The 19,977-nt window shown below is 46.1% G+C and overlaps 1 protein-coding gene across 3 annotated transcripts in view; it reads right to left on the reverse strand.

Annotated features, from left to right (window-relative positions):
- Window positions 1-19,977, reverse strand: part of LOC117354356 (myeloid differentiation primary response protein MyD88-like) — a 128,130-nt gene that overhangs the window by 51,640 nt on the left and 56,513 nt on the right. The window contains exons 1-2 of one of the 3 annotated variants that reach the window (XM_033931734.1): window positions 1,732-1,857; window positions 1,025-1,192 (exon numbers count right to left, since the gene is read on the reverse strand). The gene's annotated coding sequence lies outside the window, so the exon portion shown is untranslated. Of the gene's footprint in view, window positions 1-1,024; window positions 1,193-1,317; window positions 1,390-1,731; window positions 1,858-19,977 lie in introns of those variants that run through there. The other 2 variants (XM_033931735.1, XM_033931733.1) reach the window with 2 other exon arrangements.

Below are 19,977 nucleotides of genomic sequence, written 5' to 3' on the forward strand. Positions count from 1 at the left end.
AACCCTATGTAAGATTTCATGCTAAACCAGTTCTAACTGGTTTAGCGTACAAGCATTTTAGCTTCCGATGCACAAAATGGCTCCGTACAGTTTTTTTCTGTACCTCGTAGCAGCCTCCGAGAATGCTATGGAAATGTATTGCAAGCTCATTAATATTAAAATGAACGCTCCTGGTGATGCCCAGACATTGCCGGGTGATGCACAAAATGAAGCGCCCAATCTTTAACACTTCAAAATTACCAGCAGTCTTGCAGATGCCTGGTATCACATTAAAAGCGTGTCTCAGGTGCAAGTCATGAGTCCGTTAAAAGGGTATACCTGCAGGTCTGGGGCTGCCGACTGCATGAGAGGTGGAAGTTAAAAAAAAAAAATACTGGATTAATTCATCATACTTTTTATAGGGTCGTTGGAGGGCACCATATATGTCCTGCTGAAGCAGTGTAGAAAAAGCACATATATCTTGCGTTTTCACATCTGCACGGTTTGCTGGTAGATCTCTGTCCCCTCCCCCTGGACATCAACAGGACACGTGTGTATGACGTTCGTTGGCAGTGACTCGCTGTATGGCAGGGGAAAAAAACGCTAAGCGTGCCAAGGTTGTTTTCATGCTGTAAAGGCCTGTGCATTATATGCATTTGTGATCCACATGTGCTTTGTGCTACAAAGGACATTATGAATGGAGGGTTGTTTTTTTTTTTTTATTAGAGAATGACACGGTGACTGTTTCCCACAGCTAGCCGCAGGAACGGGGGAGGGGGGGAGAAATCGACTGGTGGCTGCCCCTGTGGAACGGTGAATGGTCTTGTCTCTGTAGTAAAGGATGTACCACGAGCTGCCTCCCCACCCCTCCTGGCCAGCAGCCCCCTCCCCCCTCGCGATCACAGTTCCAGCAGCCCCTCCTCGCAAGTTCAGCAGCCTCCTTCCCTATCGTGGGTGGTCCAACAGCCCCCCCTGCTTATCGTTGGTCCAACAGCCCCTCTCCCTCACTCCTGATCACGGCTGCCAGCAAAAACCCCCCACAAACCTGCGACTCCCCTGGGTCGGCCCCTTTGCGCCTCCTGGGGCGGGGCCCACCAGACTCTTAGAAGCATCTGACGCAGGGCTGTTCCAGAGCCTTCTTCCTTCCAATGTAACTGGGACTGCACTTCCTCCCCCACCATGTGGGCCTGCTGCTGCAAGTGCTTTCGCATGCCTAATAAAGGGAAATAAAAATCTTTGTTACATGATTGTGTTGCAAAAGGGAGAGCAAGCAAATAAACAATCCCAATAGAGGTATACCAAAGAACACTCCTCCCTCCACTACATGCATTTGCTCACCATGTTACAAAGGGAGAGCAAGCAAAGAAACAATCCTAATAGAGATATGCCAAAGCCTTTGCTCCCCCCCCCCCCCTTGTATGCATCTGCTTGGTAATGTTGCAAAAGGGAGTGTAAACAATCACAACAGAAAAACTAAAGGAATCCGCCCCACCCCCCACTGACCAATCAGCTATCAGGCTCACAAATACAAACTTAATAAAAAAATTAAAAAAAAATCCCAAACAAGTGAAAACCCACAACTAAAAAAAGTCTCTGAACAGTGAAAACGCTGCCGGATTTTAAATCATTTTTGCAAATACATTACTACTACACGAGCGAAAAGTGAAAATGCTGGACTTGTAAATCACTGTTGGTGACTACAGGTACAAGATCCTTTATCCTGAATTCCGAAAACCAAAATCTGACACAAACCGGAAGTAGTTAATTTCCCCGATGTGACACACGCTGAAACGAAAGCAGGAAACCAAGGCTTGGCATACTGGAAGCCAATGTAATTCCTTGAGCAGAGGGGGTTACATGATCAAATAAGTTTAGCTGTAGTGTTCTGTATTAATTGAAGTCTCTGCAGACTGACCTTTGAGAGACCCAAATGCACTGAATTTTAGTAATCCATTAAGAATTTTCTAGTTGACGACTGAATGCTAACATTTATTGACTTTTCCTGTTTTACTATTATTCATTAATGTATCCTTAAGTCAAGTTTTGTTAACCGGTTCGAGTCCCTCAAGGGAATGACCTGGTATATAAAGCTAAAGATTAGATTAGCTCTAAGGCATTCTGGGACCTGTAGTCTTTTCCCAATTGTCCAATGCTCTCTGCTGCCCAGTAGCAGCCCTGCCTTCTTAAAGAGGGAAAAGGCCTAAATCTATTACAACATTACCATCTAACCAATGTTTTTTTCTTTCTTTTGCAAGGGACATGGAAAGGCACAGGCATAGGAAACTTGCTGAGGTTCAATTTTGTTTTAAATTTTCCTATATATATATTTTCCTATATATATATATATATAAATAAATAAAATAATGTTTCCAGGTACTTTTTTTTGTATTAGGAAAATTTAAAACAAAATTGAACCTCAGCAAGTTTCCTATGCATGTGCCTTTCCATGTCCCTTGCAAAAGAAAGAAAAAAACATTATTTTTTTTTTTTAGAAATTCAGCCTTGGAAGGAGACTTAATTCTTTAACCTCTGATATTAGTTATCCTGCTATAATATTGCAACGGACTAGAGCTCTTCAGCTTGTCTTCTCCCTTATACTAAGGGGTCCTTTTACAAAGGCACCTCCGTAGCGCGCCTTGATAAAAGGAGCCCTACGTGTAATCACATGTCTGATGGTATGGGCTATAAGCAGCTACAAAGTAAGATTGGAGAGGACCATACACTTGGCACATAACATCCAAACAGCTCATGGCTGAGGCTGGCTTATACTTTTTGTTTTATGAACTGTCGATCAGCAAATTGCAGTCATACTTCACGGAAGGGGTCTTGCTGTTTCTTTTTCTCTTTTTTTTTTGTAAAATTTCCTAATCGGTGATGTGATGCGATTGGCACAGATTCGCAGTAAAATATTAACTCCGTGTCCTGTGTCCTCCTGTCCCTGTCAACAAAAAGTCCACGAAATGTGTTTGAAGCACAACACGTGCCCGGGTTCCCCGCAAGTTGACTTAACATTATCATTCCAAAAAAAACCCCAAATTCCCAAAGATTTTGGATAAAAGATCTTGTGCCTGTACTATTACACAAGTAAAAACAGAAAACGCTATTTTGTAAATCGCTTTTGCGACGACACAAGTACATGTGATGCGCTACAAGCAGGCACACCTATGATTGACGCTCATGCGTGCCTACGACGTAGCTTTTCCTGATACATGCACGTCATCAGTCACTTTCTCCAATGACTGATCTAATGGAATTTCTGCAAACCTCATTTGCATGCAAAGTTTTTTGAGCATCACAATCGGAATATTTACCGGCACTACAATGACACAGAGGATTTAAACGGGAACTTTTGAGCATCTAGCCTTCAGGTTCTCATGTCCCCGTTAAATCCCGCGTACATTTGTAGTCCCAGCTTAATTTACCAATCTCGACACAGCGAGCGATGCAGAGAGAAAAAAATCGTTTGCAAATGAGGTGCCCGGAAATTCAACAAGCAGCTCGTTAGGAAAAGCAGCTCACGAAAGGGTTCGCACGCCTCATAGGCACACTCCATGTGTGTCCATTTTAAAATTGTCATAAGGCACTCGAGTAGAAAAGTGTCACAAAAGCACTTTAAAAAGTTGGCACTTTATTATATTGATCTCGTTGCTGTTCACATCGACTGTGCATGATTTTTTTAAAAAAAATTCTGTATTCATTTTTAAAACTGAAAAAAGTGCCAAGTATACATACATATAAATATCATAAAAACATAGCAGTTATGTTTGTACATAAATATATTAGAAAATCACTTAATTCCACCCCACCCCACCCCTTTCATTTTCCACCCCCCTCCCTGGATGTGTGTAGGAATCAGAAACCCTAAATAAAGAGCAATCTATTGTCTAACATAAACCTCTAATGGACTCCAAATGGATTTAAATATTTTACTAGTCCCCAATTGCTCTGATAACATCCTTTCATACCTGTAACTTAGCCAAAGGGTTTCCCACCAATACACAAGGTTTAGTCTGTCCCAATTCTTCCAGTTACTCAATATTGGCTGGATGGCCACTCCTGTCATGACAAGAAAAAGTCTATTTTTATTTATATCGATTGGACTTTTAGGTTTTAGCAATGTCCCAAAAAGGATCACGTCATATGATAATGGTTATGGAAAGGCCTAGTACCATAGTAATTTTCCCCCATATAGATTTCCAAAAATTGAGTATTAAGGGACAATAGAACATGCGTGATCTTCTGATGGAGGTGTGCACCTTTGTGCATGAATTGTTTGCAGAGGTGTATTGTTTTGTGCACCCCTCGCACTTCCAGCACATATCAGAGATTTGGGTAGTTTGTCACCCTTTTTTTTGTATCATTTTGATTGTGTTTTGAGTGTGAAAGTGGGTAGATGGGCAGGTGGCTTGGTTTATCTCTGTCTGGGGATCTTTGTTTTCCCTCCCTTGTACAACATTACCATCTAACCAATGTTTTTTTTCTTTCTTTTGCAAGGGACATGGAAAGGCACATGCAGCGGGTTTTCCTCACAAGGAAGAGGACGTGCTGTCCCAAAGTGCCACCCAAACGATGAGGAGCTGGGGGGGTGTTTCTGGTGCTTCGTATCAGCAGCAAGTTTGCATGACTTTTTTTTTTTAATTTTGTGGCTCTCAAATGGTCAGAAAAACCAACTGTGGGCCCAAATTGCTGCAGATGTCAATGTCCTGGGGGTGAAAAACTGCACTGTGGAGTAGGTCAAGCACTGGTGGCAGGAAGAAGGCCCTCAAAATGTGGAAGCATGAAGGGTATGGGAAGGGGGCCCTCAGTGCAATGTGAGGCTTTCACCCCCTCCCCCCCCCCCCCGGAGGAGTATGTGATGTTGACATGGCCAGATTTTCCTGGACATCTGGTAACCCTACCTATGTGACTTAAATTTTATCGGATGGAGGTTAAATAGAAGCAATGGGAACCACTGTGCTAGATAACCTCATATTTTAATGCAGTGGTTCCCAAACCCTGTCCTGGGGGACCCCCAGCCAGTTAGGTTTTCAAGATATCCCTAATGAATATGCATGAGAGAGATTTGCATATCTGTCACTTCCATTATATGCAAATCTCTCTCATGCATATTCATTAGGGATATCTTGAAAACCTGACTGGCTGGGGGCCCCCCAAGGACAGGTTTGGGAACCACTGCATTAAAATATGAGGTTATCTAGCACAGTGGTTCCCAACCCTGTCCTGGAGGACCTCTAGGCCAGTCGGGTTTTCAGGATAGCCCTAATGAATATGCATGGAGTAGATTTGCATGCCTGGCACCTCCGTTATATGCAGATCTCTCTCATGCATATTCATTAGGGCTATCCTGAAAATCCGACTGGCCTAGAGGTCCTCCAGGACAGGGATGGGAACCACTGCTCTAGCAGAGACAGAGGGGCCAATATGGAGCCGACTCCTGCACTGGCTACCGATGGAGGCACGTGTGAAGTTTAAGTTTGGATGTTTTTGATTCAAGATACTATTCGGTCTAGCCCCCAAATATATGACTGACCTTTTCTCTTTTTCAACCAATAGACATAAGAGAAGCTCAAACTTGAATTTTGTTTCTCCTCTGGTTAGAGGATGTAAATTTAAAAGACATCATCAACATCTTTTCTTATATCAGGCAGCTTTATGGGGTAGAGATCTGAAACAATTACTCATGCTTGCGAATACTTATGGGGAAATTTAGGAGACACCTAAAAACACATCTGTTCCTAAAGTACTTAGGTAGCTGATCTGCACAATCTTTCCCAAAATAACTGATCTGTAGACTTTAACTCTGTTAGTTCTACTCAATCCCTAACATTTTTAATCAATGTAAATCGCATAGAACTTCACGGTCCTGCGGTATATAAACTGTTATTATTATTATAAGCATAATTGGTGACAGCCCAGCCTACTTGAACAACCGCCTAATCCAAACTACTACAACCAGACACAAGAGAACCCAGACACCATTCCCATACCCTCCAATCAGAGACATCAAACGGAAAAAACTATACGATGGCCTTCTAGCCACACAGGCAGCAAAACTAGACCGCCAACTCTCCAATCTACTAATCGTGACCCCAGACTACAAAACTTTCAGAAAAGAAATCCAAAACTGCTATTCAAGAAATCCATGAAGACTAACACCGTATGAAACATTTCAATCCTCTGAAGCAACCCGCTCGACTCTGTAACACCTCTGGACATGTCCAGAAATCCTCTTCGGTAATCCGCCTTGAACCGCAAGGTAATGGCGGAATAAAAATCATTAAAGTAATGTAATGTAAATAGCTCACAGCTATAGGCTGAATTAACCCTGGATATCCAATGGTGGAGGGCAACCCAGAGGTTAATCATGCACCAGATGACTTCAGACCACTGCTTGGCTAACTCATCAGATAAAGTTAAGACTGCCGAGTTGCTGTTCTAAGCTTACTTAACCCATTAGCAGACTAACTATCACTACTAACTGATTAACTAGTGGCTTTGCCCAAATTCTGACCACCGACCGTCCCTAAGCTACCCAGATTCACAATGGCCAGTTGGAGCCAATAACCAGGGGCACTATCCACTGATTGTTGGCAAGGTCGGCTCAACCTATGGAACCGAGTGAGGCCCTGGCCCAGGGCACCAGTGATGTAGGGTGCCAAAATCCCAGGCTGATCTACCTTCAAACTTCTAATGCAAACTTTTTTTTTTACTCGGCGGCACAGTAAACTCCAGGCCGCGGCTGGAGGGTAGCCGGATATGTGCGGACATCCGATGCACAAGAGAGACATCTGACACGCGGGAAGCCCCTCCAGACAGGGCCCTTGGCGGCCAGTGGGGGGTGCTGGAGCAGGAGAGACACAAGAGAGAGGAAAGGCGCTGGCGAGGAGAAGAGGAGCCAGTGCCGGCTGACTGCCTACAGGACGTGCCTCTTGCCACAACAGGCACATCCTGTAGGCCAGGGATCTCAAAGTCCCTCTTTGAGGGCCACAATCCAGTTGGGTTTTCAGGATTTCCCCAATGAATATGCATTGAAAGCAGTGCATGCACATAGATCTCATGCATATTCATTGGGGAAATCCGGATAACCCGACTGGATTGCAGCCCTCGAGGAGGGACTTTGAAACCCCCTGCTGTAGGCGGTCAGCCAGCAACTCTCCTCCTTGCTGGAATCTTGCTGGCATACAGTTTGCAATATATTGTTCCAGAGGGATAGATGCCAAACTGGGATTTTAGTACCCTTTATCATCAGTGCTCTAAGCCAGTGCCTCACCTGGTCCAACATAAGGGGAAGGCTTGAGAGAGAGGACAGGCACGTGGGATCTCTTAGAGAGAGGAGGAGATAGTGGATGCTGCGGCTGGGTTGACTGGATGGGTCATTTGGCCTTTATCTGCCGTCATGTTTCTATGTTTCATAATGCTCTATGACATCACAATGCAGGTGTAAAGAGCCTTAGCCAATAGGGAGTGGAGGAGATAGTGTATGCTGTAGATGGGTTGACTGGATGTTTCATAAAGCTCTATGACATCACAATGCATTGGCATTTATGTCAAAAGACACAGGGACAGAACACGCCACCGTAGTGCAGCCCCACTTTAAACCCGTGGGTTAAAACCGCGGGTTTAAACCACAGGCTCGCAGAGAGCAGGGTTTTTGCACAAGGGAGATGTTTAATATTTCAGGGCTGCAGGGCGGCAGAGAGCAGGAAAGGATGTGAGCAACTGGTCCTCAGCAGTCGCTTCTTTTTTGATCGGCCAGCCCAATTGGTGTTCCTGAATTTGTCTAGTGAATCGAGGCCCTTCATACTTTGCATTCCATTTCCCCTCATTCCCATGCGCGGATCGGATCGGGTGCGGACAGGATCGGCCAGAAGGTTAGTGAATCGGGTCGGGGTCGCAAAGTGGTCGGGATGCGATTGGTGGGCTTAGTGAATCTAGCCCATAGTGTTGTCAGTTCCCTCCCAAATTGCTCTGAGAGTCACCCTTAGTCTTGGGCTTTGGCGGGAGAGAGGAACATCATAAAGCCAGGAGAGGAGTGTGTGGCGCAGTGGTTGAAGCTACAGCCTCAGCACCCTGGGGTTGTGGGTTCAAACCCCGCGCCACTCCTTGTGACCCTGGGCAAGTCACTCAGTCCTCCATAGCCCCAGGTACGTTAGATAGATTGTGAGCCCACCGGGACAGATAGGGAAAATGCTTGAGTACCTGATTGTAGAACCGCTTAGATAACCTTGATAGGCGGTATATAAAATCCTAATAAAACTTTAAAAAAACTTAAAACTTATACTCCTTCCTTCCCTTTTATAATCTCCCTCCCCGGGGGGGTCACGTGATGTGCTGAGCCGGGCAGGACGCGTTTTGCTCGAGCTCCGGGGCCCTGGGTCCCCCTGCACCTCTTTGCTACAGGATTCAATCCTTTTTGGATGCGACTTACCCTTTTTGCAGTGCATGGAACGTTTTCTACCATCGGGCAGCCCTACTATGAGCGGAAAATCTAGCCGCGTTGCCAAGGATCGGGAGGTGAGAGCCTCACGTGCTGACAACAAGATGGCGGCGGTGGCTGAGACGGGCTCCACGCTCCCACTTTCTGCGGCTCATTTAGAGGCATTGTCGGCTTCCGTGGTGCGGGCGTTGGATGCCCGATTCGATCAGCTTTCCTCCCGGCTAGCCTCGCTCGAGTCAACTATTACAGACACCACCAGATGCACCGGGGAGCTGGAGCACCGCGTTGCCCGCGTGGAGGACTCCCACGATGCCTCGGCAGCGGAGCTCTCTTCCTTAAAAAGTGTACTTCGACGCCAGGAAGAAAAGATTGAAGATTTAGAAAACCGCTCCAGACGTGACAATTTGCGTCTCATTGGGCTGCCTGAGACGGTCTCTGATGCCAGCTTACTTACTAGCTTAGAGTCCTGGCTCCAGACTGAGTTACCGCTCCCTACTGGGATGGGGCCCCTCCGATTGGAGCGTGCACACCGCCTGGGTCGGCGGACCGATGACCATACCCGGGCGCGGGTTACTATCTGTAAAGTTCTAAATTCTGCGCATAAAGCTGAACTAATGCGCCACTACAGAAAAAAAGAGAAACACGCTTGCATTTGACGGGGCACCAGTCCGCTTGTTCCAGGACTACTCCCCTGCGCTGCAGGACCGGCGTCGTCGGTTTTCCAGGGTCTGCTCGGCCCTTTATGAAAGAAAACACCGGTTCCAACTTTCCTATCCTGCCACCCTGAGGATCTGGACGACCGCCGGCTGGAAGAACTATGCAACCGCAGAGGAAGCGCAGGCCTACTTGGATGCCCTGCCCGGGGAATCTGGTCCATCATCGGCCCCTTGAGGTTTTGGATTCTTTGGGGCTTGTTTCCTGGATGGGACCTTGGTCGCAGTCCTGCCTGTGGTTTGGCCTTGGCCATTCCTGTACTGTGTCTCCCTTCCCTGGAGAGCTGGGGCGGTGAGCCTGTGTTTTGAGCCATCCTGGATGCTTCATCGGCCCCTTGAGGATCTTGGTTTTCAGTTGCCCTAGTTCCTTTTCTGTGGTTTGGTGAGGGATCGTCTCCTGGCTGGGGCCCTCGTGGGAGTTTGCCTGTGGTTTGGCCTCCGGCTCTCCTGTTCCATCCTTTCCATCTATGGAGGTTCAGAGTGGAGGGCCTGTGACTCTGTGATCATGGCCACCTTGGATGCTGTCCTGATGTTTTTGGATCCCTTGGGCCAGCCTGAGGACTTTGTATACCTCCTTTGCACAGTTTACCTCCAGTGGACTCCCTTGAGGGGGTTTGTGACAAGCTTGGGGGGTTTGCTGAGGGTGGTTTGGTTGGCACTGTATTTTGGACACTCTACACCTCCTCTTGATACTTTGCAGGTTGTTTGATGCTTGCACCCTGTTTGTGTGCCTTATCCTTATTATTTCTTTTCTGTGGCTGTGGGGTGCAGGTGTGATGTCTGCGTTGCCTCCTTCGCACTGTTCCCCGGACTCGTGAGTCTCTGATGCTATGCTTGGGTGACCCGACCCTTGGAGGCTCCTGCCACTTGTTTTGGATGTTTGTGACTTGAATGCGGGGGTTTGTTTGTGGTTGGGGGTTTGTCTGGGGTAATTCTTTCTGTGTGAGTCCTGTATTTTAGGTGCGTTGGTTTTGAGTCCTCAATCTGGGGCTCGTGTAGATTGATGGATTTTTCGGAGTGAGTGTGATTGATGGGGGGGGGAGAGTGGGGACTCAGAGTATTATTTTGGCTGTCCTACTGGGTTTCTGCTTGTATGTATAAGGGGTGTTTGTTGTGTACTACTTAGTGGGGTGGGGGGGACCAGGGGCCCTGTTAACATCTTTGTGACTCCCCTCTCACTCCACGTCGGCTGACTGGGGTGTATGCTTGTGGGGGGATTGTTGGGGATTTTGGGGGGCTTGGGAAGGGAGGGTGGGGGGGTTTGGGGGGAACGGGGTGGGTTGGGGTGGATGGGTTGGGAATTGGTGGGGTGGGTTCCTGGGGGTGGGGGGTCCTCCTTCTGTATATTTGCTTAATAAGTTTGATATGTTTCATTGTTGGTCACTTTTGTTTAATCAGATTATCTGGTGATTCCTACTGCTCTGGGGGAGGCCGGGCCCTTGGGATAGTTTTTACCTGTTTTTCTTTTTCTGGCACTGCTTTCTTCCTGCTTTTCTGCCATGAGTACCCCTTTTAGAATTACTTCTTGGAATGTTGGGGGGATTACGTCGCCTTTCAAGAGATCTAAAATACTTGCTGCCCTACACCGCTACCGGTCTGATATTGCTTGTCTACAGGAAACTAGATTGACTGATGCAGAACATCTTAAGTTACGTCGTTCTTGTGTGGGGGAGGTGTATTTTGCTTCCTCTTCGGGTCGTCATGGGGGCATTGCTGTGTTGGTCCGCAAATCTTCGCCTGTAGGCGTCCAGGTTCTTGATAAGTCGTCTGATGGTCGCTTCTTGCTTCTTCGCCTTACTTTGGGTGGTCGCTCCTATCTTTTCCTAGTGGTTTATGGCCCTAACTCTGGAGAATCGGCTTTCTTACAACGGTTGCTTCATCTTCGCTCTCGCTTTCCTGATGATCCTCTGCTTCTTCTGGGAGATTTCAACTTGGTAATGCACCCCGCTCAGGATAAGTCTGGCTCTCCTGCCTCTTCTTTGGGTTCTAAGAGTCATCTCCTCTCCAACTTCTGTGACTCTCTTTCGGTTGTGGACCCGTGGCGTCTTCTACACCCTGAAGTTCGTGACTTTACCCATCTCTCTCGTGCCCATGGTACCTGGTCTCGTCTAGATTATATTTTCTTGTCCTCCTCTATGTTTCCTTCCGTTCACTCGGCTGAGATTGGACCTCTGTCCATATCGGATCATGCCCCGATTTGGGTTGATGTTTTCTTGGATTCTACGTACCTTCGCGCATCGTCCTGGCGATTTCCCTTCTATCTTGCTCAGGATGCGGAATTTTGTGCCTTTTTGCAGACCCAATGGGATGACTATTCTACAAATAATGCTTCCCATATGGACGATCCTATCTTGTTTTGGGAGGCTGGGAAGACGGTTATTCGAGGTCATATCATTTCCTTTTTGTGTGCTCGTAACAAGCGTATTAACCAAGTGATCGTTACTCTAGAACGGGCCTTATGTTTGGCGAAGCGGTCCTTTTCTCTTCACCCTTCTCAGGAGACTCGAGACTGTTATCTGTCTACTCAGGTGGCCTTGAACTCACTTCTTCATTCTCGTTCCCAAAAATGCAAAGCCTTTTATCACCATCGTTTTCTTCGTTACGCCTTATGGCTCGTTTGGTTAACGCTACGACTGGTAGGAAGCCGATTTTATCATTGCGGACCCGGGGCGGTGGGATGGTGTCTCAGACTTCTGAGATCTCCGGGGTCTTATTTGATTTCTTTCGTCGACTATATGAAGCTCCGGATGATGCTTCTTTGGAAATGATATCAGACTATCTTCACTCTTCCGGGTTGCCTCGTTTGTCTGCGGCTGCGATTTCCTCTCTCAATAGTCCGTTTCGGGCGGTTGAGTTGGAGTCTGCTATTAAATCGCTCCGCTCTGACCGGGCTCTGGGCCCGGATGGGTTCTCGGGTGATTTTTATCGGCTCCTTTGTCCTACTCTTTATGGACCTTTATTGGCGTATTTTGATGCAGCTACTGTTCGTGGTTCTTTTCCGCATTTTGCGAACGAGGCCCTTATTACTTTACTTTTGAAGCCTGGCAAGGCTGCTGATTTGCCGGAATCTTATCGCCCCATTTCGTTAATTAATGTGGACCTCAAACTCTTTGCTCGTATGCTGGCTGATCGTCTTGCTCCTCATTTACCACGGCTTATACACGAGGATCAGGTAGGTTTTGTTCGAGGCCGCCAGTCTGTACACAATGTCCACAAGGTACTTCTTGCTCAGTGCCAATCTCGCCGAATTCCGACTTTGTTTGTTAGCCTAGATGCTTCTAAGGCGTTTGATAGCATTCACTGGTCCTATGGTCCCCACTGAGTATGTGGGGCTCGGAGGGTTCTTTCTAGATGCTGTGCGCTCCCTATTCTAATCCCATGGCTTCCTTGCTTGTTAATGGGACTCGCTCTGACTCTTTTCCTATTCTTCGTGGTACCCGACAGGGTTGCCCTCTTTCCCCTCTTTTGTTCCTGCTTTCTTTGGAACCGTTGTTATGTACGCTTCGGGGGTTCGAGGAGGTCAGAGGTCTCTCTGTTGGTGACTTTACACTTAAGACTCTGGCGTACGCGGATGACATGTTTTTGATTCTTACCCGACCTGAAGTTTCTCTCCCGGCAGCTCTGGATCTCATCTCTGAATTTGGTTTCTATTCGGGGCTGTCTCTCAATTTTGATAAATCTTTGGCTTTACCTTTTCCAGCTGATTTACGAACTTCGTGGAGGGGTGTTTTCCCTCTTTGTTGGGCTGATTCTACTTTGCGGTACCTGGGGGTTCACATTCCGATGGATTTATCTAGCTTGTACCGGTTAAATGTAACACCGTTGTTTCAGGCTTTACAGAATAGGTTGCACCTTTGGGAGACTCTTCCTTTCTCACTTTTGGGTCGAGTGCACCTGTATAATATGCTTTTGGTCCCCTGTTGGCTTTATGTTTTTCAGGTCCTTCCCCTTTATTTGACGTTTCGCGATGAGCGCAGGTTGGAGCGACTGGTCCAGAAATTTCTTTGGGCTGGTAAGCGACCTCGTTTGCCTTATAAGCGGGCGGCGACTCCCTGGTACAGAGGTGGCTTGGGCTTATTGAATCTCCGATATTTGACCGTTGGTTGTGGAATGAGGCATATTAATGATCTCTTTAGGGGTACTTCGGCGTTTACTAACTCCTCTCTGGAACTTTCCTGTTTTCGATCTACCCACTTTAGTGCCTATCTCCATTCTATCCCTTCTCTTGAACCTGAGTCTCTTTCTATGAAAGCTTTACATAGACCCTTGCAGAAGGTTTGGCGTTGGGTCTGCAAATTTCACTCTCTTTCTCCTTCTGTCTCTCCCTTCCTGCCTATTCGTTTTAATGGTTCTTTCTTGCCTGGGATTGATGGGCTGAGTTTTGCTCGGTGGGAAACGAAGGGCATTCAATATCTATTTCACTTGGTTACTGATGAAGGCATCCCTAAATCTTTTGCTCAGTTGCAAACAGAATTTGGTCTCCCTCCTACTGACTATTTTGCTTACAAGCAAATCCATCATTACATTTCTTCCTTACCTTCTAGCTCCTTGCAGGCCTCCTGTCATGAGACTTTGTCTACGGCTTTTACCCTTGGTTCTCAACAACCGGTCCCTCTCACGTTTCATCACCGCCACTTGAAGGATGAATGCCCTTTGTTTGACCACTCTCGGTTGCGTGATGCTTGGTCAGGTGATCTTGCTGTTGACTTGCCTTCTGATATACTCCTTCAGGCTGTCCGTAGACTGCCTGCTTTTCGTAACTACATTACCTTTTGGGAGCAACATTTAAATTGATTTTTCGTTTGTATATTTCTCCCAAAAGGGCTCATTTGGCTCACTTTCGTCTCCGGAAGCCAGCTTGGGACATATGTTTTGGACTTGTCCTCAGATACAGCTTTTTTGGACTGCTGTATTTGCTTTCGTGGAGACTCTTTGGCATGTCACTATTCGCAGTTCCCCTTTGGTTTTATTTGGGGCTATTCCTCACTACTTTCCACGTTCCAAGGGAGTTGCAGCTTTCCTCAAGAGGTCTATTCTGATTGCTCTGAAATGCATCCTTCTGAAATGGCTTGAAGCAGAGGCTCCGGACTATTCCCTTTAGAGGAGCCACATGATTGCTCTCTTGATGTGGGAGCGACGGGATGAGAATGATTTGTCTTCTCGCCAGGGCCGTCTTTTCCAGACCACTTGGGAGCCTTTTTGGACTACTTTGACCCCTCTGGCTCGTAGCCGGATACTTAATTGAAGCTTTTGTTTGTACTTACCTTTTTGTGACTTTTTCTGTATAGTTTGATCTTCTGATTTTTGTTACTCTGTGTTTGGAAGGAGGACCCAGGGATGGGCATGGGGGGGAGGGTGTTTTGGTTGGGGTTTTGGGGGGGGGGGAGGTTCATTGGGGGGATATTCCAAAATTTTGAGCTGGTTTTGTATTATTGTGTTACCTTGCTGTTTTCTTGATTGCTCAATAAAATATATTTGACCATAATCTCCCTCCCCCCGCCCGGGGAAAAGGGATCTCCATTTCCCCCCACAAAGCTTCTCTAACCATAGTCAAGATTCAGCGACCACCTGAAAAATCCTTCACCACTGCTTTTATAGTAGAGCCATTTTTCAGGGGGGTCACACTGTACACATAGATCCTGTTTTATTTTGAGGTTTGTTTTTTTTTTTTTAATAAAAATGCATTTCTGATGGACAGAATGATGCAAATTTAGTCGAGTTATCTGTGCCTGTTAAGGGATTACATGCCAGTTTATAGGATGCCACACAGTTTCAGCATAAAATAAGAAGCAGCAAAAGTTGTAAAAATCCCAAGAGACAGTGCTCCATCTAGTGGTTCGAAGTAGAAGAACACCATAACTACTAATCCAAGGTGATACACTAGTATTTTGTTTTGGCGCCTGTCTGCTGTTATAAAAAAAAGCTCCTAGTATAATACCTAATAGCATGTATACGTGTTCCTTATAGAAGTAGGAAACAAAATAGACAGTCCCTGATTGGCAAAGAGTTATATACATTGCATCATCTTCATAAGGGCTCAGAAAAAAAGTGTTTAAAAGAGACCAGACTTTAGGCATCAGCCCCATCGTAGCACTTTTTGTAACTTCATATTATAAGCAAAAACGTCAGCTGTTGACAAAGCATGTATCAAGATTTTTTTAAAAAAAGGGCACTAAACAGCACAAATTTACAGTGAGACCAGCGCATGTAAAATCTATGTCTGGTTTTTCTGAAGCAGCCTTGTCATGAAACGCGTCAAAACCCATACAGCTGCCCGGCTTCAGCATAAGATACGTTTTAGAGAATGACACGGGGACCGTTTACCGCAGTAAACTGTGGTCACCGCAGTAAATCCGCAGAAATGGAGACATTTGCAACTTGTTTACCGCAGGAATGGGAACAAGACCTTTCACTGCCCCATGGGAGCGGTGAAAAGTCTTGCTCCTCCCCAGCTCTTCTTGTGCCTATTTTACCTTCAGGAGCCAGATCCGACATTATGTTCAGTCTCTACCAGGGGATCATCTTACCGAGGACACTCAGGATGTCATTTCAGAACTCTTTAGTTTATCTGCACAACAGAGGATTCCTCTTCATTTTCACATTGTGGGGATCCAGGATTGCCAAACTGGCCCCAATTTGAACATTTTGGCCACAGCATGGGCAGAGGACTTGCACTGCACATTGACAGCTCAGCAGCTACAGCGAGTACTGAAGCATATTCAAAAGGTGTCTCCTAATATCACTCACTGGGAAATGCAACTGAAAATTGTTCTGCGACTCTATATTTCGCTGGAAAGAGCAGCCCGGATGGGGATCACCGCGTCTTATTCTTGCCCGAAATGCAACCAGACTCATGCCTCTTTGGGCCACATGCTTTGGACCTGCCCTAAAATTCTGCAGTTTTGGAGACATCTGGGGCATTATATTACGACGCTTTGGGGGAGGCGCTGGCTCCCACAACAGAGAGCGATATTTGGATATTACAACTTAGCCACGCCTAAGCCCAAGGGAATGTCAGCTTTCGTAACCAGAGTGATCCTGATGGGGAAGAAAGCCATACTTATTAACTGGCTGTCCCGTGAGCCCCCGACTTATGCACAATGGAGATCGCTGATGATAATTCTTGCCACGCTGGAAAGGCGACTGGTAGGAGACTTGGTTCGTGGACCGGGTCGTGGCTTTTCTCAGACTTGGGAATGTTTCTAGCAGGATCTCACTCCACATGCTCGCAGTAGACTCTTGAATCTTTAAGTTCATCTCAGACTCTCAGATTTACTTCCAGCACTGGACTCTTGGGGTGGGGGAGATGTGATTGCTCTGTTGTTTATTAGATGATTCTGCTTATTGTATTTGCTTGTTTATAGTTGAAACAATAAAAAATATTTGAACATACCTTCAGGAGCCAGCCATGCCACGATGAAGGCAGAAGAAACCCCCAAACCAAAGCCTGAGACCAATGTGATTTGAAGAGTTACCAGACAACAAAAGGTAGCTTTGTTTTTCTATGTAGCATTCTGTAGTAATTTGGTTTGTTCAGTTTTCACAATAGTGGAGGGCATATTTGTGAAAGGAAGGGGAGACAGGGGTTTTGTTGATCCTTGCTCTGTATTATTTTTGTTTATAAAATGACAATTGTACAGAATATTGTCTCTTTTTATACTTTAATAAAATAAGTTCAGTATAAAATCATAACTATTCGAGGCTTGTGCAGATGGGATCTGACAGTTTGCAAGGCGGGGATGGGGATTGAGCTCGTGGGGATGGGGAACGGACGGGGACCGAGCTCACAGGGACGGGGCAGGGACGGGGACCGAGCTCACAGGGACGGGGCAGGGATGGGGACCGAGCTCACAGGAACGGGGCAGGGATGGGGACTAAGCTCGCGGGGATGGGGCGGGGACAGTGATTTATTTTTTCTCTGTGTCATTCTCTAATACATTTCTTCTTTTTTAAAAAAATCTTGATAAATGCTTTGTCAACAGATGATGTTTATGCTTACAATATGAAATTATAAAAAGTGCTGTGATTGAAAAAAGAAGAGAAATAGACAGCTGGAGCCGGACACTAAAGTCTGGTCTCTTTAAAACACTTTTTTTCTGAGCCCTTATGAAGATGATACAGTGTATATAACTCTTTGACATTCTGGAGTTGTTTATTTTGTTACCTAGTATCAACTTTTCCTTGGTGATTATTGAGTAATTCACTTCCCCAGTGAGTGTTGGTTTCTCCTTATAGAAATATTGTGATAAACCTACTGCAGACCGAGGTTTATCACAGGAAAATATAGGAAAACATACAAACCCTGGTGCAGAAGGGCAGAGCAGATCAGAGCCCATGACAGTAATTTAACTGACTACTTTATGTGCAGTGAAGATGAAACTGAGACAGAACAAGAAAGGTTTGCCTTACCTGAGGCAGTGCCATAGCAAAGTAAGAAATCTCTGCCCTACTATTATACAGTTCCTGTAAGGCAGAAAACAGACAGTTGTCCCTCAGAGAAACGTCCAGGCTGAGGAAGGAAAGCCCTTCCCCCAACTGAATCCAAGGATGTGTGTTTTTTTCCTTCAGCTTAAAGCAGGGGTCCCCAAAGTCCCTCCTTGAGGGCCACAATCCAGTCGGGTTTTCAGGATTTCCCCAATGAATATGCATGAGATCTATGTGCATGCACTGCTTTCAATGCATATTCATTGGGGAAATCCTGAAAAACCTGACTGGATTCAGCCCTCAAGGAGGGACTTTGGAGACCCCTGGCTTAAAGCAAGGCTCAGCACAGAGCAAAGGAAGGCAGGACAGGAGGAGAGACAGGAAGCTCAGAAGGGGACTGAGTTTACCCCAGACCAGGCAGGCAGCCCTGACTGGGAAATGAAAGATGAGCAAAGTGAAGGAAACCTTTCTTCAGGAATCTGTTCCTCAGAGCTGAGTGAGGATATGATATGGGAAGACAGCAATGCTACAGCTGAGATTTGGCCAGAGCAAATGGAAGTGGCTTGAAATAAACGTGAGTCTTTTGGATATTTTCCATGGCTGTTTTTTTCTCTCTGGTAAGCAGACTGTGTGTGGGCTAGCAGAGAGGGTAATTTTGGACTGTAAAGCTTTCTGCATTTTTTTCTCTATGCTTTAAGCAAAGGGACAGTATCCTTCACTGTACAAAACAGTGACTAAATTAAGCCAAATGCTGAACAGGAAACTCGGCCTGTTTGTTTCTCTGATTCACTGTGCACAGATCTTCCTGGGAGAAGACCAGCTGGTAGTGGCTATTATAGCAACCTGTTCATTGCATTCAGCCTGCCTGCTTCTCAGAAACCTATTGAAATCTCTAGGTTTAAAACTGCTAAGTTTTCTCTGTTAAACACCAGCTCAGTCTGGATTGAATTCATCTTTGAGAACCAGTATTTACTGTTTCCTGCCTAATGCTGTAAAACTGTCTGTGTACCTTGCTAAAGGACTTGCTGCACAAAAAGTGTAAATTGTTCTGTCTTAACCTCAGGGTTACCTGTGCCATCAGCTCATTAACCACTGCCGTAGACTTCCATCCTGCCGCTCAGGAATAGGGAGCTGCTTATTCTAACTGTTGTAAAGCAGTGAAGCAGTTAAACTATATGATTGTATTCTTTTCCTGCATAAAGTATGCCTAGCCTTAGACCAGGGGTGCCCACACCTTTTGGGCTTGCAAGCGACTTTTAAAATGACCAAGTCAAAATGATCTACCAACAATAAAAAAACAAAACAAAAACAAAACACCCACAAAGCACACTGAAAGGCAGAGAAAATGTTAATTATCATTCATGTTCCGGGTTTTTTTCAAAGAGGTCAAGGCAGATGACTTTGAAATATGCAATGTCACCTCAATAACAACCATGCAAAAATAGACAAATATACCCCCTCCCTTTTTACTAAACCACATAGCAGTTTTTAGCGCAGGGAGCTGCGCTGAATGCCCCATGCTGCTCTTGACGCTCATAGGCTCCCTGCGCTAAAAACTGCTATTGCGGTTTAGTAAAAGGGAGCCATAGTGCAAAATATAGACAGCAGATATAAATTCTCAAAACGGACACATTTTGATCACTAAATTGAAAATAAAATCATTTTTCCTACTTTTGTTGTCTGGTGATTTCATGAGTCTCTGGTTGCACTTTCTTCTTCTGACTTCTCACTTCACTCTGGCTGCACTTCTTCTTCTGACTTCAGCCCACTCCTGCATCCAATATTTCTTCCCTTCTTTCAGCCTCCTATATGCTTTCTCTCCTCCAGACCTCATTCTCTCCCCCAACTTTTTCTTTTTTTTCTCCCTGCCCCCTTCTTTCTTTCTACCTGACTCCTGTTCTTTCTTTCTCTCTCTCTCCATGCCCACTTTCTTTCTGTCTCCCTGTTCCCTCTTTCTTTCTGTTTCCCTTCTTTCTTTGTCTCCCTGCCTGCCCCCTTTGTTTCTTTCTCCCTGCCCTCCCCCAAGCCACTAGGTTTGCCGCTGCCTCCAGGGAACAGGCCTCCAAGCCACCGCTGACCCAAGCTCTACCTGCAGAAGCCTTGCGCTGACCAGCGTTCCGCTCCCCTTCAATTCTGATGTCGGAGAGGAAGTTCTGGGCCAGCCAGGCAGCAATTGGCTGGCCCAGAAATTCCTCTCCAATGTCAGAATTGACGTCGGGGAGAGGAATGCTGGTCAGCGCGACGCTTCTGCAGGCCCAAATCTCCAGACACCCAGGGCCGAGGAGAAGAAAAAGCCAGTCTATAAGTCCTTCCATGAGAGCCGTTCCAGTCTCCTTTCAGCACAGCACTTACAAGAATGCATAGCCCCAGTGGCATACCTAGCATATGTACTAAGATAAACACTTTCAATGTAAAGTGTGGTAA

This window comes from Geotrypetes seraphini, chromosome 2 (genome assembly GCF_902459505.1).
Source record: "Geotrypetes seraphini chromosome 2, aGeoSer1.1, whole genome shotgun sequence".
Classification (NCBI taxonomy): Eukaryota; Metazoa; Chordata; class Amphibia; order Gymnophiona; family Dermophiidae; genus Geotrypetes; species Geotrypetes seraphini.